Source organism: Mustela nivalis (assembly GCF_964662115.1).
Source record: "Mustela nivalis genome assembly, chromosome: 18".
Classification (NCBI taxonomy): domain Eukaryota; kingdom Metazoa; phylum Chordata; class Mammalia; order Carnivora; family Mustelidae; genus Mustela; species Mustela nivalis.
The window spans coordinates 2814951-2829301 of NC_139037.1; the positions used below are offsets into that span (position 1 = coordinate 2814951).

At 55.7% G+C, this 14351-nt stretch overlaps 1 long non-coding RNA gene across 3 annotated transcripts in view; it reads left to right on the forward strand.

The window, feature by feature from the left end:
- Positions 1-1842: 1842 nt before the first annotated feature.
- The window catches only part of LOC309853531, a 168877-nt gene continuing 156368 nt past the window's right edge, over positions 1843-14351 (forward strand). For all 3 annotated transcript variants that reach the window (XR_014305793.1, XR_014305794.1, XR_014305795.1), the window contains exons 1-2: positions 1843-2227; positions 3480-5649. This is a non-coding gene — a long non-coding RNA (uncharacterized lncRNA). The remainder of the gene's footprint in view (positions 2228-3479; positions 5650-14351) is intronic.

Consider the following 14351-nt stretch of genomic DNA (forward strand, 5'->3'; position numbering starts at 1 on the left):
CCACCTGCACCTCACTTATCCCATCTGCAGAATGGGCACAGAAGGAACGTCGGCCCCACAGGGTGGTTGCCAGAGAGCACGCGTGAGGCCCTGTGACACTCCCCAGACAGCGCCTGGATTGCTAGATGCTCTCTGCCGGTCTGCGCTCCTTACAGAGGCTCGCGCTTCACCAGAAAGCGAGGGGGCCAGCGGGGCACCAGAGTCACCGAGGACACGTAACAGGCATGGAGGCTCCAGTCCACCAAGATTTGCAGTTTCTTCTTAGAAAATTTTAAAAGTTTGTGCTTTTTGTTTTGTCTTATGCTACATTTACCGAGGAGGGAAAAAAGCTACATGGGACAGGAGGGAGCTCTGTGGAAGTCCCCTCCTGGGCTCAGAGCATCTTTGTTTCCCCAGCGTGGACGGCGAGGCCCTGGGCTGGGAGTTGGGCGTGTGTGTTAGCGAGGGCGCGCTCACTGCCCGCAGCCCCAGAAGCAGGCGTCTGGGACAGGATCTCCCTGGTGCGTGTGTCTCTGCTTCCCTGCCACGCACAGCCCGGGCTGCGTCGGGGATCCTCCGGCTGCTGCAGCCCCTGGGCCCAGGCTGGTCCCCCCGACGGGGCGTCTCCGGGGTGCGGTTAAGAAGAGCAAAGCCTCCGCTGTCTGCAGTCAGGCAGGGCAGCTCACACAAGAAGCCTGCCTCAGAAGTTTAGGGTCCAGGCAGGGGGTCTCGGTCCCCGGCTGTCCGTGGAACTGCCCCAGGGCTGGTAAGAAGCACTCGCGTCTCCCCAGTCTCTGCCGTGGCACCAGATATCTGCGCTGTCCATGCTTTCTAGGGAACCCAAGGGACCCTCACCAGGCAGGGGGCTGGGAGGCTTCGGGTGGGAAGAGCCGGAGACAAGCTCCGGCCAGCTGACCGAGAGGCCAGACCGTGAAGGGGAGGGTGATGCGGGGTCCATCCTGCCCCTTCCTCGCCAGCCCCTCCCCTCGGGGCTCCAGCCCAGCTGCTCGCAGAGCCTCCCTTTCTCCTCCCCACTCATCCCTACCCTACCGTGTTCTTCTCCCTCCCTACCCACCTGTCACCCCTTCCCTGGTTCTCTTCCCTGCGTCCCAGGAAGGACACACACCCAGTCTTCTAGTTCCTGCCCCTCCCGACCTCCGGGCTTCCCACACAGATGCTGGAGAGGGGCAGGGCTGCGGCCCCAGGCTGGGACGGATAGCCAGGCTTCCTAGTCGCTCTCACTGACCAACCGGCGTGGCACACAAGGCTTTTCTAGAGCAGCATTGCTCCAACTCTGGCCTCAGTCCCCCGGGCCACTGCCTGTCCACCTGGGGTTCAGACCACACTCTGAGCACCTCCCTGCCGGCGTTTCCAGCTGTCCCGAGCCCTGTGGCCTGATGAGGACCCAGAAAGCTCGGCACAGGGGTTGCTGTTGGGCTGCCTGCTGTCCTGCTGGGAGGCCATCGCCAGGGCCCCCGTCCCCCGGGCCAGCATGCACGGGCATCAGCAGTGTCTGCCAAGAAGGGGGCAGCGACACCTGCCCAGGAACGAAGGACGGCCCTCAGGGCCGCCACTCCACACTCTCATGTCGCGGAGCTTTCGTTCCCACACTGCAGCCCAGGGTGGCTGCACGGGCCTTGGGTCTGAGCTGGAGGGCACGCCGCTCATCTGTCTGTTGGGACAGGGAATAAAATTTCCCGAGCCAGAGCCCCGGGAGAGATCGGGTTTTACAAAGGAAATCTGCAGGGTCTCGAACTGCCTGAGAGGATGTGTAGCGACGTTTCAGGCTGATAAATCAGACAGGGGCTGTGGGTGGCGGGTCCCCTGTCCACTGTGTGGGTCAAGTCGGTTGGCGATGGAAATGGTAGAGTGAGTAAGAGGCTCGCTTTCAGGGCGAAGAAGAAAGACGTGATAGCTCACCCACCCGAGCACTCACGTACACCGCGGCACGGGGTGGGCCCGACCGGCCCTTCTCGGCCCCGCTGTGAGCTGGTTCCTGGACACTCGGGAGGAGGGCCAGGAGAGGGCCAGGAGCCAGAGGGTGGTCGCTGAAACGTGCAAAGAATCCCTGGGCCGGGACGAGCCTCCGCAGGTTCCCAGCCCCCTCGCTGTTTACAGCAGGAGGAAATGTGGCCCAGAATTAAAGACACGCCCATGGCCGCACAGACGGTGGGAGCAGACACCCCATCTCCCCTCCCGACCCCCTGCAGAGACCCCAGGCCCGGTCCGAGGTGGCGAGCGCACGCAGGTACGCTGCAGCAGGGACACACAGGTCTCATGAGCGAGCAGATGTGGGGAAGGGGTGGGACTTTATATCCCCAGTGATTTTTTTTTTTTCATTTGAATGTAGACATCTGGCATCCTATAAATAAAATAGAAAATGTAAATATTGTAAAACCCATTAGAGAGTGGATTTAGGTTTGGTGAGAGCGCGGGTCCGCTGCTGCCCCACTGCACTGAGCTGGGAAACCGTCACACCCCCCCCCCCACACACACACACGCAGGCCCTCGGCTTGCCGCCCGTCACCCCTGTCACCCTTGTCACCCAGGCGGCCAGGCTGCGTTCCGCTGGATGAATAAACTTGAAACCAGGGGCCAGTTTTCTCCTATTGATTGTGTTAACAGTGTTGACGAGCTACCTAAAAACGTCACTGCTTTCATTTTATCCCACGGGGGGAAAACGCTTTGTGAAGGGAAATCGCCGACGTTTCTGCCGTAGGAAAGATCCCGTGTGCCCCCACTGAAGCGCGAGACGTGCCCCAGCAGATCTCCAAGACCACGTTTAAAACGCTCCTCAAAAGACATTTTCTGTTCGAGACATATTAAACAAGCTTTATTTAATAATGCTCGATTTGACTTATCCCGTCTAAATATTTGCTCCGATCAGCAACCATTCGATCCCGGCTTCTTCCCTGGCTGCAGACTAATTTCTCCGGGTTATTTTTCTTTGGTGCAAGGTCGATCCCAGAGGCAGGGAAACTGCTCTCGGGTTCCCTCCTTTTCTCTACTCCGCGCTGTGGGTAGAACGCTGTAAAAAGCCTGAACTGGAGGCCGCGCTTAAAAAGTTTATGTTGCTTGTCCTCCCATCTGTCTGGCTGAAGGCAGAAAATGTCATTTCAAAGACTTCTCCTAATCAGATAATTATAAGGAGAGATTTCTCCTTTTTAAGAAGAGCATCGGAATCTAAAGAAATTCCCAAGGAGGTGATCTTTTTCGGGCGCGTTTCGCCGTCTGCCTTCCCCCATTCGGGGTTTTTTGTAACAATCGCTTACACGAAACACACGCTCCCTCATTAGGCGTGCAAGAGGCTAGGACGGCGTGCAGAAACAGAGTCGTTTAATGTCTTAATTCACTATGTTCTCAAGCTGGGAATGACACTTTGGTTTCTGCTAACTTTGGGGACACTCCGTGCAGGTCTTCTGGTTACTGTCACTGCTCCTGTGAAGATTTTATCACCAGTGTCTAAAAAATAAAGCCTTTTCTTTTCTTCTCCTTTTTAGGTTTTATCTTTGCGTGGGCGCCTTCAAAAACAGCCACCTTGAAGCCACGGGTCCCGGTCACATCTCTAGGTGTCACGAAGCATTCACAAGGACACAGACCTCTGGCAGCTACTCCGGACGGCCGCCCAGGGTAAGCTGGACAGCGGCGAGGGCCATCCCTTATCTGCGTGGCCTGGTCGCAGGGGCTCTGCTCCCCGGGCAAGAGGGTCGTTTATGGTGGCGGGCCAGAGCCTGGTTTATGGAGCCCGCCGGGTGGGAGGGTGCCGCCCCGCCAGCCCGCGGACTGCCGGGCCTGAAGTGTTTACCGCTGTGCTGATTTACACCGCCCAGGTGTTCGTTTGGGAAACATCTCGGCTCCGAGCTGACACGGCGATTGCTCGGGATTTGCAGACTTAGGCATTTTTTTCTGTTCGTAACAGTCCAGGACCGGGAGAGATGGTTAAGAGGGGAAAAAAAAAAAAAAAAAAGAAAAGGTGCTGGGCCAGAGTGGTTCATGTCCTACGATTTTCAAACGGGAGGAAGTGCCAGCCCGACGCCCCACATCCTGCCCCACACGGGAAATTCCCCAGCCCGAGTCTGCCCCCTCCTCAGACTAATTCCCTCTGTCTGCTCCCTCCTTGGCCGTTCAGGAGTGCACAGATGCTCTGCCAGGCTTCCTCTCTGCTCCCCCAGCACCCTGCTGCGTTGCAAAGGGCTCCTGAAGCAGGACTGTCCTTGGGCAAGACTCAGGGTCCTCAGGCTCGGGTGCTGCAGACACGTCCTGGAGAGGGAGCCTGGGGTAGGTGGGATTTGTTCCGCGTGGACCAGCCTCAGCGGCGGTGCTGACGCTTGGCCGGACCCGCTCGACAGAAGCTTCTCACTCAAGAGGACCACTTGCTATTACTCTTGCTCATGTCCAGTGCAGGGGACACTGTCGCCGTCTGTCACCGTGTTTGCGCTGGGGGTGCCGAACACCCGTCCCAGGGCAGCCTTGTGTCCTCTGAACGCTGAGTTAAAACGTGCCCCAGGAAATCAAAATGGTTTTTTCAGTTGCCCAAAGTCACATATTTTCAATTGTGTTAATCATATCCATCCAAACTCCACTTAAAGGACCTTGGACATCAGACCTCTGTAAGTTTGATGAAAAAGAAAACAACTATACTTTGGCATCGTAGAATATCTTATCAATATATATATTCTATAACATGGTGAATATGAACTGTATTTGCATCAAATGAATATTAATGATATTCATGTCAAATATTAACAATGAATAATAGTGGGGTGAGGGGAGGGGAGCATACCAGTAAGGGAACAGAGAATGAGTCTTTGCGTTTTAATTTTTGAAAATACCTTTCTTACCCATCCAGAAACTAGTGAGCTCTTTTAAGAGTTCATTCCAGTGTAGCGTTTCTCTCTCTGACCGAATGTCTCCAAAGCCATCGCTTGCCACCTCGCACAATCTGCAGACGTAAAGCATTTGGTCAGACACGGGCGGGTCGGGAGTGGGGGCCAGGAGACCCAGGGTCAGTAAATGATAGGATTCCTTCCGAGTCCATGTTTAAAACCGTCTTTTCAACCAGGGCTTTGAATACTAACAAATTCACTAAAAAAGCATTCAAACCTCCCCCGCTCGTGCTGCTGTCTCCTGGTTTATGAACACAGAAACCTCCCACCATAGAAAAATATCACTGACTTGCCACACTAAACAGGGACGCATTCCCCAGCAGCGAGGCCGTTTGAAATTATCAGCCCCAGGGCAAGAAAAAAAAAATTCCAGCAATAAAACAAAAACCTTGATTGCTAAACGTCAGGCCGAAGTCCTTTCAAGTGATCACGGACTCCCGAGCAAAATGGTTTTTCTCCGTGACCGTTCACGGCCTAATCTCGAGAAGCACCGTGGAAAATAGCCTGCGGATCCAAAGAGCGAGCTCTGACGTTTGGAAGGACTTGTATGCCCTTGCTGTGGACTTCCCAACTGTGCGCGTTTGTGAACCTCCGTTCCGAATCTGAGGAGGACGGATGCACGGAGATACGTGTGACCACCGTCCGTTGTAAAGAACGGCCTGAGAATGTTGGATTTTCAGACGCAGGACACAACAGCCAACACCCCGGGAGCACGATTCCGCCCAACACCCGGATTCGTTTACTCGTGTGCTTTACCTCTGCGGGAACCATCCCAGAAAAGCAGGTGACTATCGAAAGATTTTGTTTTCCACTCTAAATAACAGGAGGGATCAAATGAATGTCATTCTATGGGGTCTGAACATTAAAATGTACGAGGGAGTTCGCCAGGATCTGGTAAATGGCTAAACAGATTAGTGGCCTTACTTTTTAACATATAAACATCTGAAACCCGTTTCCTGTTTAAGAAGAAGAAGGAAAAAAAAAAAAAAAGAAGTCTAGGTGGATGACCTCGGGCACTTTTTTTGATTAACAAATGTGAATTGTACATCATGGTGGAAAAAAAAAATGGCGCACGCTTGGTGGTCTTTCTACAGTCTGTATATGGGAGAGAGAGAAAAAAATACAAAAATAAACGTTACCTTCTCACTTCCAGGGTGGGCAATGCCATTTGTGTAGCGGCGTCCAGGGCTCTGGCAAATGTTAAGGCTGTCACCACGGTCAGAATCCCCGTGGTCTGTGCGCCTCGGTAGGGTCCAAAGAAAAACATTCCCTGCATTCTTGCTGGCTGGCCCTATCTCCAGGCCCCGGGCTCGGCCCTACAGACCCGTGTCACCCCGTCAGGCGGCGCAGGACACGGCTAATCTAAACCCACGCCTTCCCCAGCCGGCCGGCAGCCGGGCGAAAACTGGGGCCGGTTCGCTGCCTCCGTCCCACACGCAGAGTCGGCCTCTGCCGTCAGGGTGAAGCCCCAGCTGTAGCTTGTTCGGCCGAGAAGGGCCTCGAGGTTCTGGCACATTCTGACAAGATAGATTTTATAGGGTTTGTGCTAAAAACTTGATATTGGAAGTTGGGATTCCAATTCCACGTCTCGAAGGATAACAATAACAGCTGGAACCTTGAGGAAGTGTGTGCGCGCCTTCTGTTGAAGAATTCCATAATAAAAGCTATTTATGTCAAACACCTTATAAGGGAAAGATTTAGCCCGAATGTCAATATAACATACAATACTTTGTATGCTCAGATAGGAGGGAAAAATCCGCATCCGCGCCAAATATTATTCTTGGTTTGGACTATCAGATGTGTGGGGCCTTTAAACATTTGAAGTAAGCATCTCCCTGCTTTAATTTACAAATTTGCCGAGTGAAGCTTATTTTCGGGGAGGGGTGGGTATTATTTCTATTTTTGAAAAAAACCAGGTGCTGATGAATCATGATTTGTTTTCCCACGTCCTTCTGGCGAAAAAAGACACAAAAGGAGCCCCCGGTTGATGTCCTCGCTTGCGCTCTGCCCGTGCGCCGGCGCTTCCCCTGCGGCCCGAGAGCAGCCGCGGCTTGGGGAGTCCCTGCAATCCTGATGAGCAAACGGGTCAGCCGTGGGAGGAAAATCTCTGTGGGTGAAGGAGGGAGACGTGGCAGCTCGAGGCAGCCTCCGCCCTCCGCCGGTGGCCCTCAGAGGGGCTCCGGGTGGCGTTCCGCTCCCCAGCGACAGCGACCGCTCGTCCGTGTTTCCCAAGGAGAGCAATTCCACAGCCAAACCCGACAGGATTCCTGCAGAGGCCAGGGGCTTGGCAGTGACCACGCGGCCCTGCCAGGCGGGCTCGTTAGGGAAGCCGAGCTTCCTCCTTATCTTGTCTGCTCAGACGAAGAGCAGAGCCTCGTCGAGAGGAGAAGAGAACCCCAATTAGCAGAGCCTGGAGACGCCCCCCGCCCCGCACCCCCTTGTGGGGGCTCAGCTCCGCCCTCCCCCCTCCCCGGCTTATCAGCCCGTGTGACCGGGTTAATGAGGAGAGCCCAGCTGGGTAGTGGCCGGAACGGTCATCCGCACAGAGGCCACGGGGGACTAACGCGAACCATGGCTCCCCGGGCCCCGCTGGACCCCGTGGACACCGACTAAAACTCAGCAAAACGCACGCTTCTCTCCTCCTGTGCTCGGGGCACAGCCTGAACGGACGGGCTCCGGAAAAACACGACTTTGGGGAAGGTCTTTCCCCCGAGCCTCAACCTTCTCTCTGCCATCCGAAGGGGCTGCGGGCGCAGGGGCCCCCAGCTTCCCCTCGTGCCTCCCTCCCACCCAGCACCCCACGGGCCCTCCCCGCGTGCCCAGCCGCTGGCGGGCCGGGGGGACCGAGCCACATGCGTCCAGGCCTGGGCGGGACGTCCCAGCACGGCGGCCACGGCCGGCTGCAAATGTGCCGGGGCACAGGTGGCGGGGGGCGCGCGCTGTCTGCAGCAGCTGCTTCATCCGGATCGCCTCCCCTCGCCTCGGGGACACCCACTGCTCCATCGTCACCTCCAACGCCCGGCGACGGCAGGAACAGGAGAGGCAGCCGCCGTCACAGGGGAGGCTGCTCGGTCCCCGGTGAAGGCCTCACGGAGGCGATGTCGATGCTGGGCCCCTCGCCCCACCACAAGTGCTCACAGGAAGGTCTCCTCTGACCCCCACGACGACCCGGGAAGCAGGGCCTCACGGCCTTCACTTTGTGGAGGCAGAAAGACCTCAGGCCCTGAAGACCCGATGAGGGGACAGCGGCCAAATCACAGGGTCAGGAGCCTGCTGTTTTCCCGCAGAGGCGGAACGTAGCTTCTGGGCTGTGATATGGGGGTAAAGCCCGGGTCACACCACCCGGGGTCGAGCCCTAGCCTGTCTCCCGGGCACCTCGCTTCACCCTCCGGAGCCCCTCAATGCCGACCTGCGAAGTGAGGTAGTAACAGCCTCACCTCACAGAGTTGTTCAGGATTGCATGGAAGGGCAGGGAAAGTGTCCCTCGCGTCCGCAGTGCTCGGCAGACGCTGGGAGCTTGGTCTGGGACCCCAGCCCCACGGCCAGGCCACCTCTCTGCTCCCACAGCGGGTCACGGCCCGCAAGACTCGCTTCAGGAACCCCTCTGGGAACGGGGCCATGGTCTCGAACACAGGATAGCAAAACTGTTGAGGGCAGAGAGTGTGGTCCTCGGTGTCTGCCCCCTGAAGCCCTGGCTGGAGGCAGACGCCTTCAGTGCCCGCCGGGAGGGTGGGCACAGCGCCCCAGGCCCCAGCCCTCACAGGGAGGGACCGTGCGGAGGCCCTAGGCCTGGCCTCGGCGGTCACATGACATGTCATCACAGACGGCCCAGAAGCCCCGGCAGGCTCGCCGCCCACCCACCAGCCTTTCGGCCACCCTGGCCGCCCTCTGGTTTCTGTCGCATCTGTTTGGACGGCAGCCCCCCGTGGGAGCTCTCCTTCTCCGCTCTCTTCAAAGTGCACCGGCCCTCACCCTTCAAACAGCGTGTTGACGCTTGCGCGGAGAGCCGCAGGAACAATAAACAGCGCCGCGTCCCGAACCTGTCTGCCCCAGGCTTCGGGGCCTTCCTGCCCAGAGCTGGTGGGCGCGAAGTATCCATTATTGTGCTGTTGTTTAAGTCGGACTGCGCTGCCAGACGGGCGAGTGGGAAGGTCAGCGGTGGTCCCAGCAGCGTGGTGTCACTTGACGACCCCACGTTCTCTCTCTACCTTCTTCCTCCAACTGCCAATAAAACCTGCCGCAGCGGACACGAGCCCGTGCCCTCAGCCACACTGGCCACTTAGAGGCCCCACACCCAGAACTAAAGTGATGCTGATGGTTTGCAAATATATAAAAACCCTGCAAGTGGTGGGACCATGGGTGATTCTCCTCTCTAACATCCCCCTCTTTTTCTTCACTTGTTTTAAGTTAAGTTTTTCCTTTTAATCCCAGTTAGTTACCAGGCAGTGATCTTAGCGTCAGGCTACAGCACAGCGGCTCGCCCCCTCCACACGTGTCCCGCGGCCCATCCCCCGCCTCCCCTGGCCCCGCGTCCTCCCCTCTGGGGACCAGCAGTGTCTGCTGTAGTTAAGAGTCTGCTTTGGGGTTTCTTTCTTTTTTCCTTTGTCCATTTGTTTTGTTTCTTAAATTTCACATATGAGTGAGGTCCTACGGTGTTTGCCTTTCTCTGACCGCCTTATCTCTCTCAGCATCATACCCTCTGGCTCCTTCCACGCCGTTGCAGACAGCAAGCTCTCGTTCTTTTTTACGGCTGCGTAATATTCCGCTGTGTGTTTAATACCCCTTCTTTATCTGTTCGTCTGTCAGTAGACGCTTGGGCTGCTCGTAGATAATGCTGTTGTAAACACGGGTACTTGTGACAGGTGTGAGGGGATATCTCGATGCCGTTTTGATTTGTGTTTTCCTGACATTGAGCATCTTTTCATGTGCCCATTAGCCATCTATGTCTTCTTTAGAGAAATGTCTGGCCACGTCTTCTGCCCATCCCCCCTGCCACGGGGGAAAGGAAGAAGGCAGAGGGAGAGAGAGAAACTCAGGCAGATTCTGCAATGAGCGCTGAGCGTGGATCCCAACACGGGGCTCGATCCCACAAACCTGAGATCACCACCTGAGCTGAAATCAAGAGTCGGACACTTAACTGACGGAGCCACCCAGGGGCCCCTCTTCTGCCCATTTTAATTGGATTATTTGGTTTTGGGGTGTTGAGTTGTGTCCGTTCTTTATAGATTTTGGATATTAGCCCTTTTATCAAATACGGCATTTGCAAATACGTTCTCTCAGGCTGTCAGTCGTCTTTTAGTTCCTTCCCTGTGCAGAAGCTTTTTATTTTGATGTGTTCCATGACATATCTCTGATCAAAGTCTTGTATCTTCTCTTCCTAACCCCCTTCTATGAATTTCTCCTGATGGGCTCCTAGTGACGGTGACAGGGTAGCCGTGCCCCGCCCCCGCACAGCCCTGCAGCCCGACACGTACCTCACGCCGTGCAGACAGTGTTCTAACCGGGCCACATCCCTCCCTGTGTGGGTATTTGCATGACTTCATGTTTGCGTTACGTGTTTATCTCTATAATAGGAATATTTTACTCAGAAAACTTTCTACTATATTTCAGTTTATTGGGGGGGGAGTTAGATAAATTTCCAATTATAATAAAACAGAGTCAAAGGCAACTAGCCTTTGATGACCTTTGATACATTTTAGTGGAGCTGAGGAGCCCCCCAGGGGGACACGAAGCACCTATGCCGAAGTAGCGCCCCACAGATCAAAGCTTGGCGGGCCTATGGGCCTCGCCTTTGGGTTGGAAGAACCTACATGAACTCAGCCTTCTACGGAGAAGCAGATATGGTGAGGAAGACATTTTTTTTTAATTGTCAGAAATTCTTTGGGGGAGAATAACTTTATAGATGAGATCCATATTAAGAGACTTATTTACAGAGACTAAGGAGAAACAATTTCTGCTGATTAAGGACGCATCTAAAAGAAACAGAGGAAAACGAGAGGCCTAATTTGCCATGACGGTATAAGAGCAGACAATCCCTGAAAGGTGTCGTCTCTTAAACCCACACCCGGCCGGCCGTGATGGAAGGGGTGGGGGGAGCCAAACCACAGGATGTCAGGGCCGCAAAGCACCTAAGGGTTCACCTCGTCCCAGGCCCTTCTGTGCAACATGCATGCTATTCCCTGAGGGCTGGCTGAAGGGCAGGTTCAGGTTCAGCAGGTCTGGTGGGGCTGAGATTGTCCAGCTTTAACCAGCGCCCTGGGGATGCCCAACGTTGCAGGTCCGTGACCCACTGAGCGACTACTGATTTTACCGGCTTGGTGGGAGTTGCTTCCCAAGCTCCTTGATCTGGAGCAAGAGTTCTCAACGTGGACTAGACTTTAGAATCACCCGGGGAGATTTTTTAAAAACTCCAGTGCCTAGGCTGTACCCCAGACTGATTAAACCAGAGCCCTCATGCATGGGACCCTGCGTGAGGACGTTTTCAAAGCTCCTGGGCTCGCCAGTGCACAGCTGATGTAGATGCTTCCTTCGTCTGGGCTGGGAAGGAGGCCAGGAAGACTGATTCCCACTGTTGGGGCCTAGACGTTCTCAGGAACAGTGTAGCCCTTGGTGGGTTGCTTAAAGGGCAGGGGTAACAGGTCCCAGAAAGTCAGGGTACCCACGGCAAGAAGAGCACTGAGGAATTTGGTGGTTTTCCAAACACACTTCAAGGGTAGAAGTCAGAACAAAAGCTGTCTTCAGGGGAAAGTATAGGCTGAGAAGGGGCAGTACATACTGGGGGTTTTCTATATCTCTACTGAGGTGACCACGTACATAAAGCTCAGCAAACTATAATGTAAGATTTCTGCACTCTGTATACTTTCTGGATATAAGTTAAACCTGAAGAAAAAAAAACATTAAAAGCCAAGAAAGATAAACCTATATAACAAGTGAGATGACAGAAAAAACACAGAAGCCCAGAAACAGAAAGAACCTCTGCGGATTAACAAGAAAATGAGCAGCCAGGAGAAGGGCACATGAGCAAACGCGTGACTAAACACTGGAAACGATCAGCGCAGCGGTGAGAGAACGATGAGCCCATGAGGCACATCCCTTAAATCCGCGCACTGTGAGGCACCATCACAGCCATCGGCTCTTTGCTGCGTTTCCTTAGGCTTTTTACACAGTTCAGTGTTGCTTTCGGGTTGAATCTCATACAGGTGTAGGGGCAACCTCGTAATCCTTGCAGGGCTTCTCTCCGTCTCCCTGGGCTGGATTAAAGGTTGACACTGATCAGCCGATATCTGAGGCCCCGGGGCGAATACTTCTTCTGCTGACACAGACTCTCAGAGGTTTGAAGCGAGGAGAACCCAGGAAGTAGCCAAGAAGAGATTAAGCCAAAGCCCTAAACAGGGCTGACCAAGATAGAGCTAAAAAGAAAATCAAAACTAAACTGTAAAATCCATATCACATCAAAGCTGGTCTTTTTCTCTTTGATGTATTAAATCTCAAGTCCCTTCTTAAAAATTTTTTTTTAATTAAGTTTTTTTCTTTTTTTTTTTTGAGGAGGGAATCCAGGGAGGGGCCTGTTTTTCCAGGTGAGCTAAGCACAGGTGATGACAGGGACGCCGGTCTCAGAGACGCGAAGGGATCGGGTACTGCTGACACCTGCCGTGCCGACCCTCCACACGCGTGCCGGCCACGAAAGCGGCTTGAGTGAAGGTGGTGTTAGGTGCGGGGCGGTGGGTCTCTAGGAACTCTCCCTGGAGAAGCAGGTGTGGCTCCAGGGACCTGGCAGGCCAGAGAAGAGAGGGCAAGGAGCCCACCGTGACCCCGAGAAGGGCATCAAAGACAGTGTGAACGTTATGGCCCAGGCACACCCCAACCGCCCGCGCCCCGACCCTGCCTCTCCTGCCTGAACGTTGCTCCGGGGAAGGAGTCTCGCTCTTCTGCAATGAGGTGTGATTTATAAAGTGCCTCCCCCAGGAGGGGTGGAAATGCACGGATGGAAGTTGGTACCAAAGCGTGGGGGATTGCCCGCAGGCCCCTTCCCAAAGCAGAACGGACGCCCGGCTCCGGGACACGAGAGCTCTGACCGGGGGAGGGGCGAGGAGGAGGGCCCTCCAAAGCAGGAGGGGTGGGCCCCGAGCCAAATCAGGGCCCGCTCCGAATCCGCAGCCCTTAAATGAGCACAGGTGAACTCTAGGTCAATGTCACTGTGAACACAGAAGATACCAGAAGTCACGCACGCTGACAAGTTCGCCGTCTCCTCTAGCTGGGTGCCAAGGGAGTGTCGGCAGAGTCTGCGCGGCTTCCGAGGCCATCGCAGCGGAAGTGGGAGCACGGTCACCACGGGTCCTGTGGAGGGTGAGCCCAGGGCGACTCTGAAGCGGGGGCCGCCCCTCCTCCACACAGTCTGCACTTCCGGGCTGCCCGGGACTCAGAATGACTGTCCTCAGCTCTGGGGTCCCCGTAGACAGGCCCCTTCCTCTCCCCTGCACTCCCTCCCCCAGGGCGCTGCCCGCCGCTGAGTGTGTCCACTCCACGTCCACCCTCCAGAACTGGGGAAGTCACTGCAGGCAGGTTTGGGGACCCACTGGGCATATCTGAGCTAAAAACCCACTCATCCCCTGACCTCCTGGGACTGGTGGGCCTCGTGATGTTGCGGGCCTCCCAAATTAATGTCAGTGCTGGGCCAGTGTTGAGGGAGCCACCAGAAGACCTGGTTGCTTTTTCTCCAGGGCAGTCGCCTTGGTCGGCAGCTGCTCTCCCCAGCAGCCCTGCCCCTCTGAGCCAGCCTCCCGCCGCAGCCGAGTGGCCTCTCACTCCTCAAGCTCAGCTGTCCTCCTTTTGCCTAACGTCTTTCAGAGAGGGGAGTGTCCTCTACTGTTTCCAACCTGGACACTTCTGAGCGTACGTGGGACAACAGCCACTGCTGGGGACAGAGAGAGAGGAGCGTGTGGCCACCTGTCACCGTGGAGATCAGCTGGAACCGTCCACGTGACTCACAGCACTCCCGTAGTGGGGTCTTGGTCCCACAGCTGCCTTGCCTTCTCTCTGTGGCCCACAGCCATTATGCCCTGTCTCCGTGGGCCCACAGTGGGCTTGTCCTATCTCCGGGGTCCACAGCCGCCTTGCCTGTCTCCATGGCCCCAAAGCAGTCTTTTTCTGCCTCTGCGCCCAGCCCAGCAGGCCTCCCTGAGTTCGCCATGTCTCTGAGTCCCTGCACACACAGGTTCCTCCTCACCTGCCTTCCCTTCTCGTCTGGCTGCCTCTGAATACTGAATCCAAGAGTCGCTCAGGCCTGTCTACAGGGTGTTGCCCTCCTGTCACCCTCACCACACTTCGGCTGGTCATTTCTGCTAACGGTGAGGACAGGGCCCTGGGCCCCCAGCCAGCGAGCACAGATCCTTGCCGGAGACGTGAAGGGAGGGGTTTGCCCCCTTCAGAAGAGGAGTCGCTCCCGGCGCCCCGGGAGTCTCCGAGAGCAGACGCAGCTCGGCGACG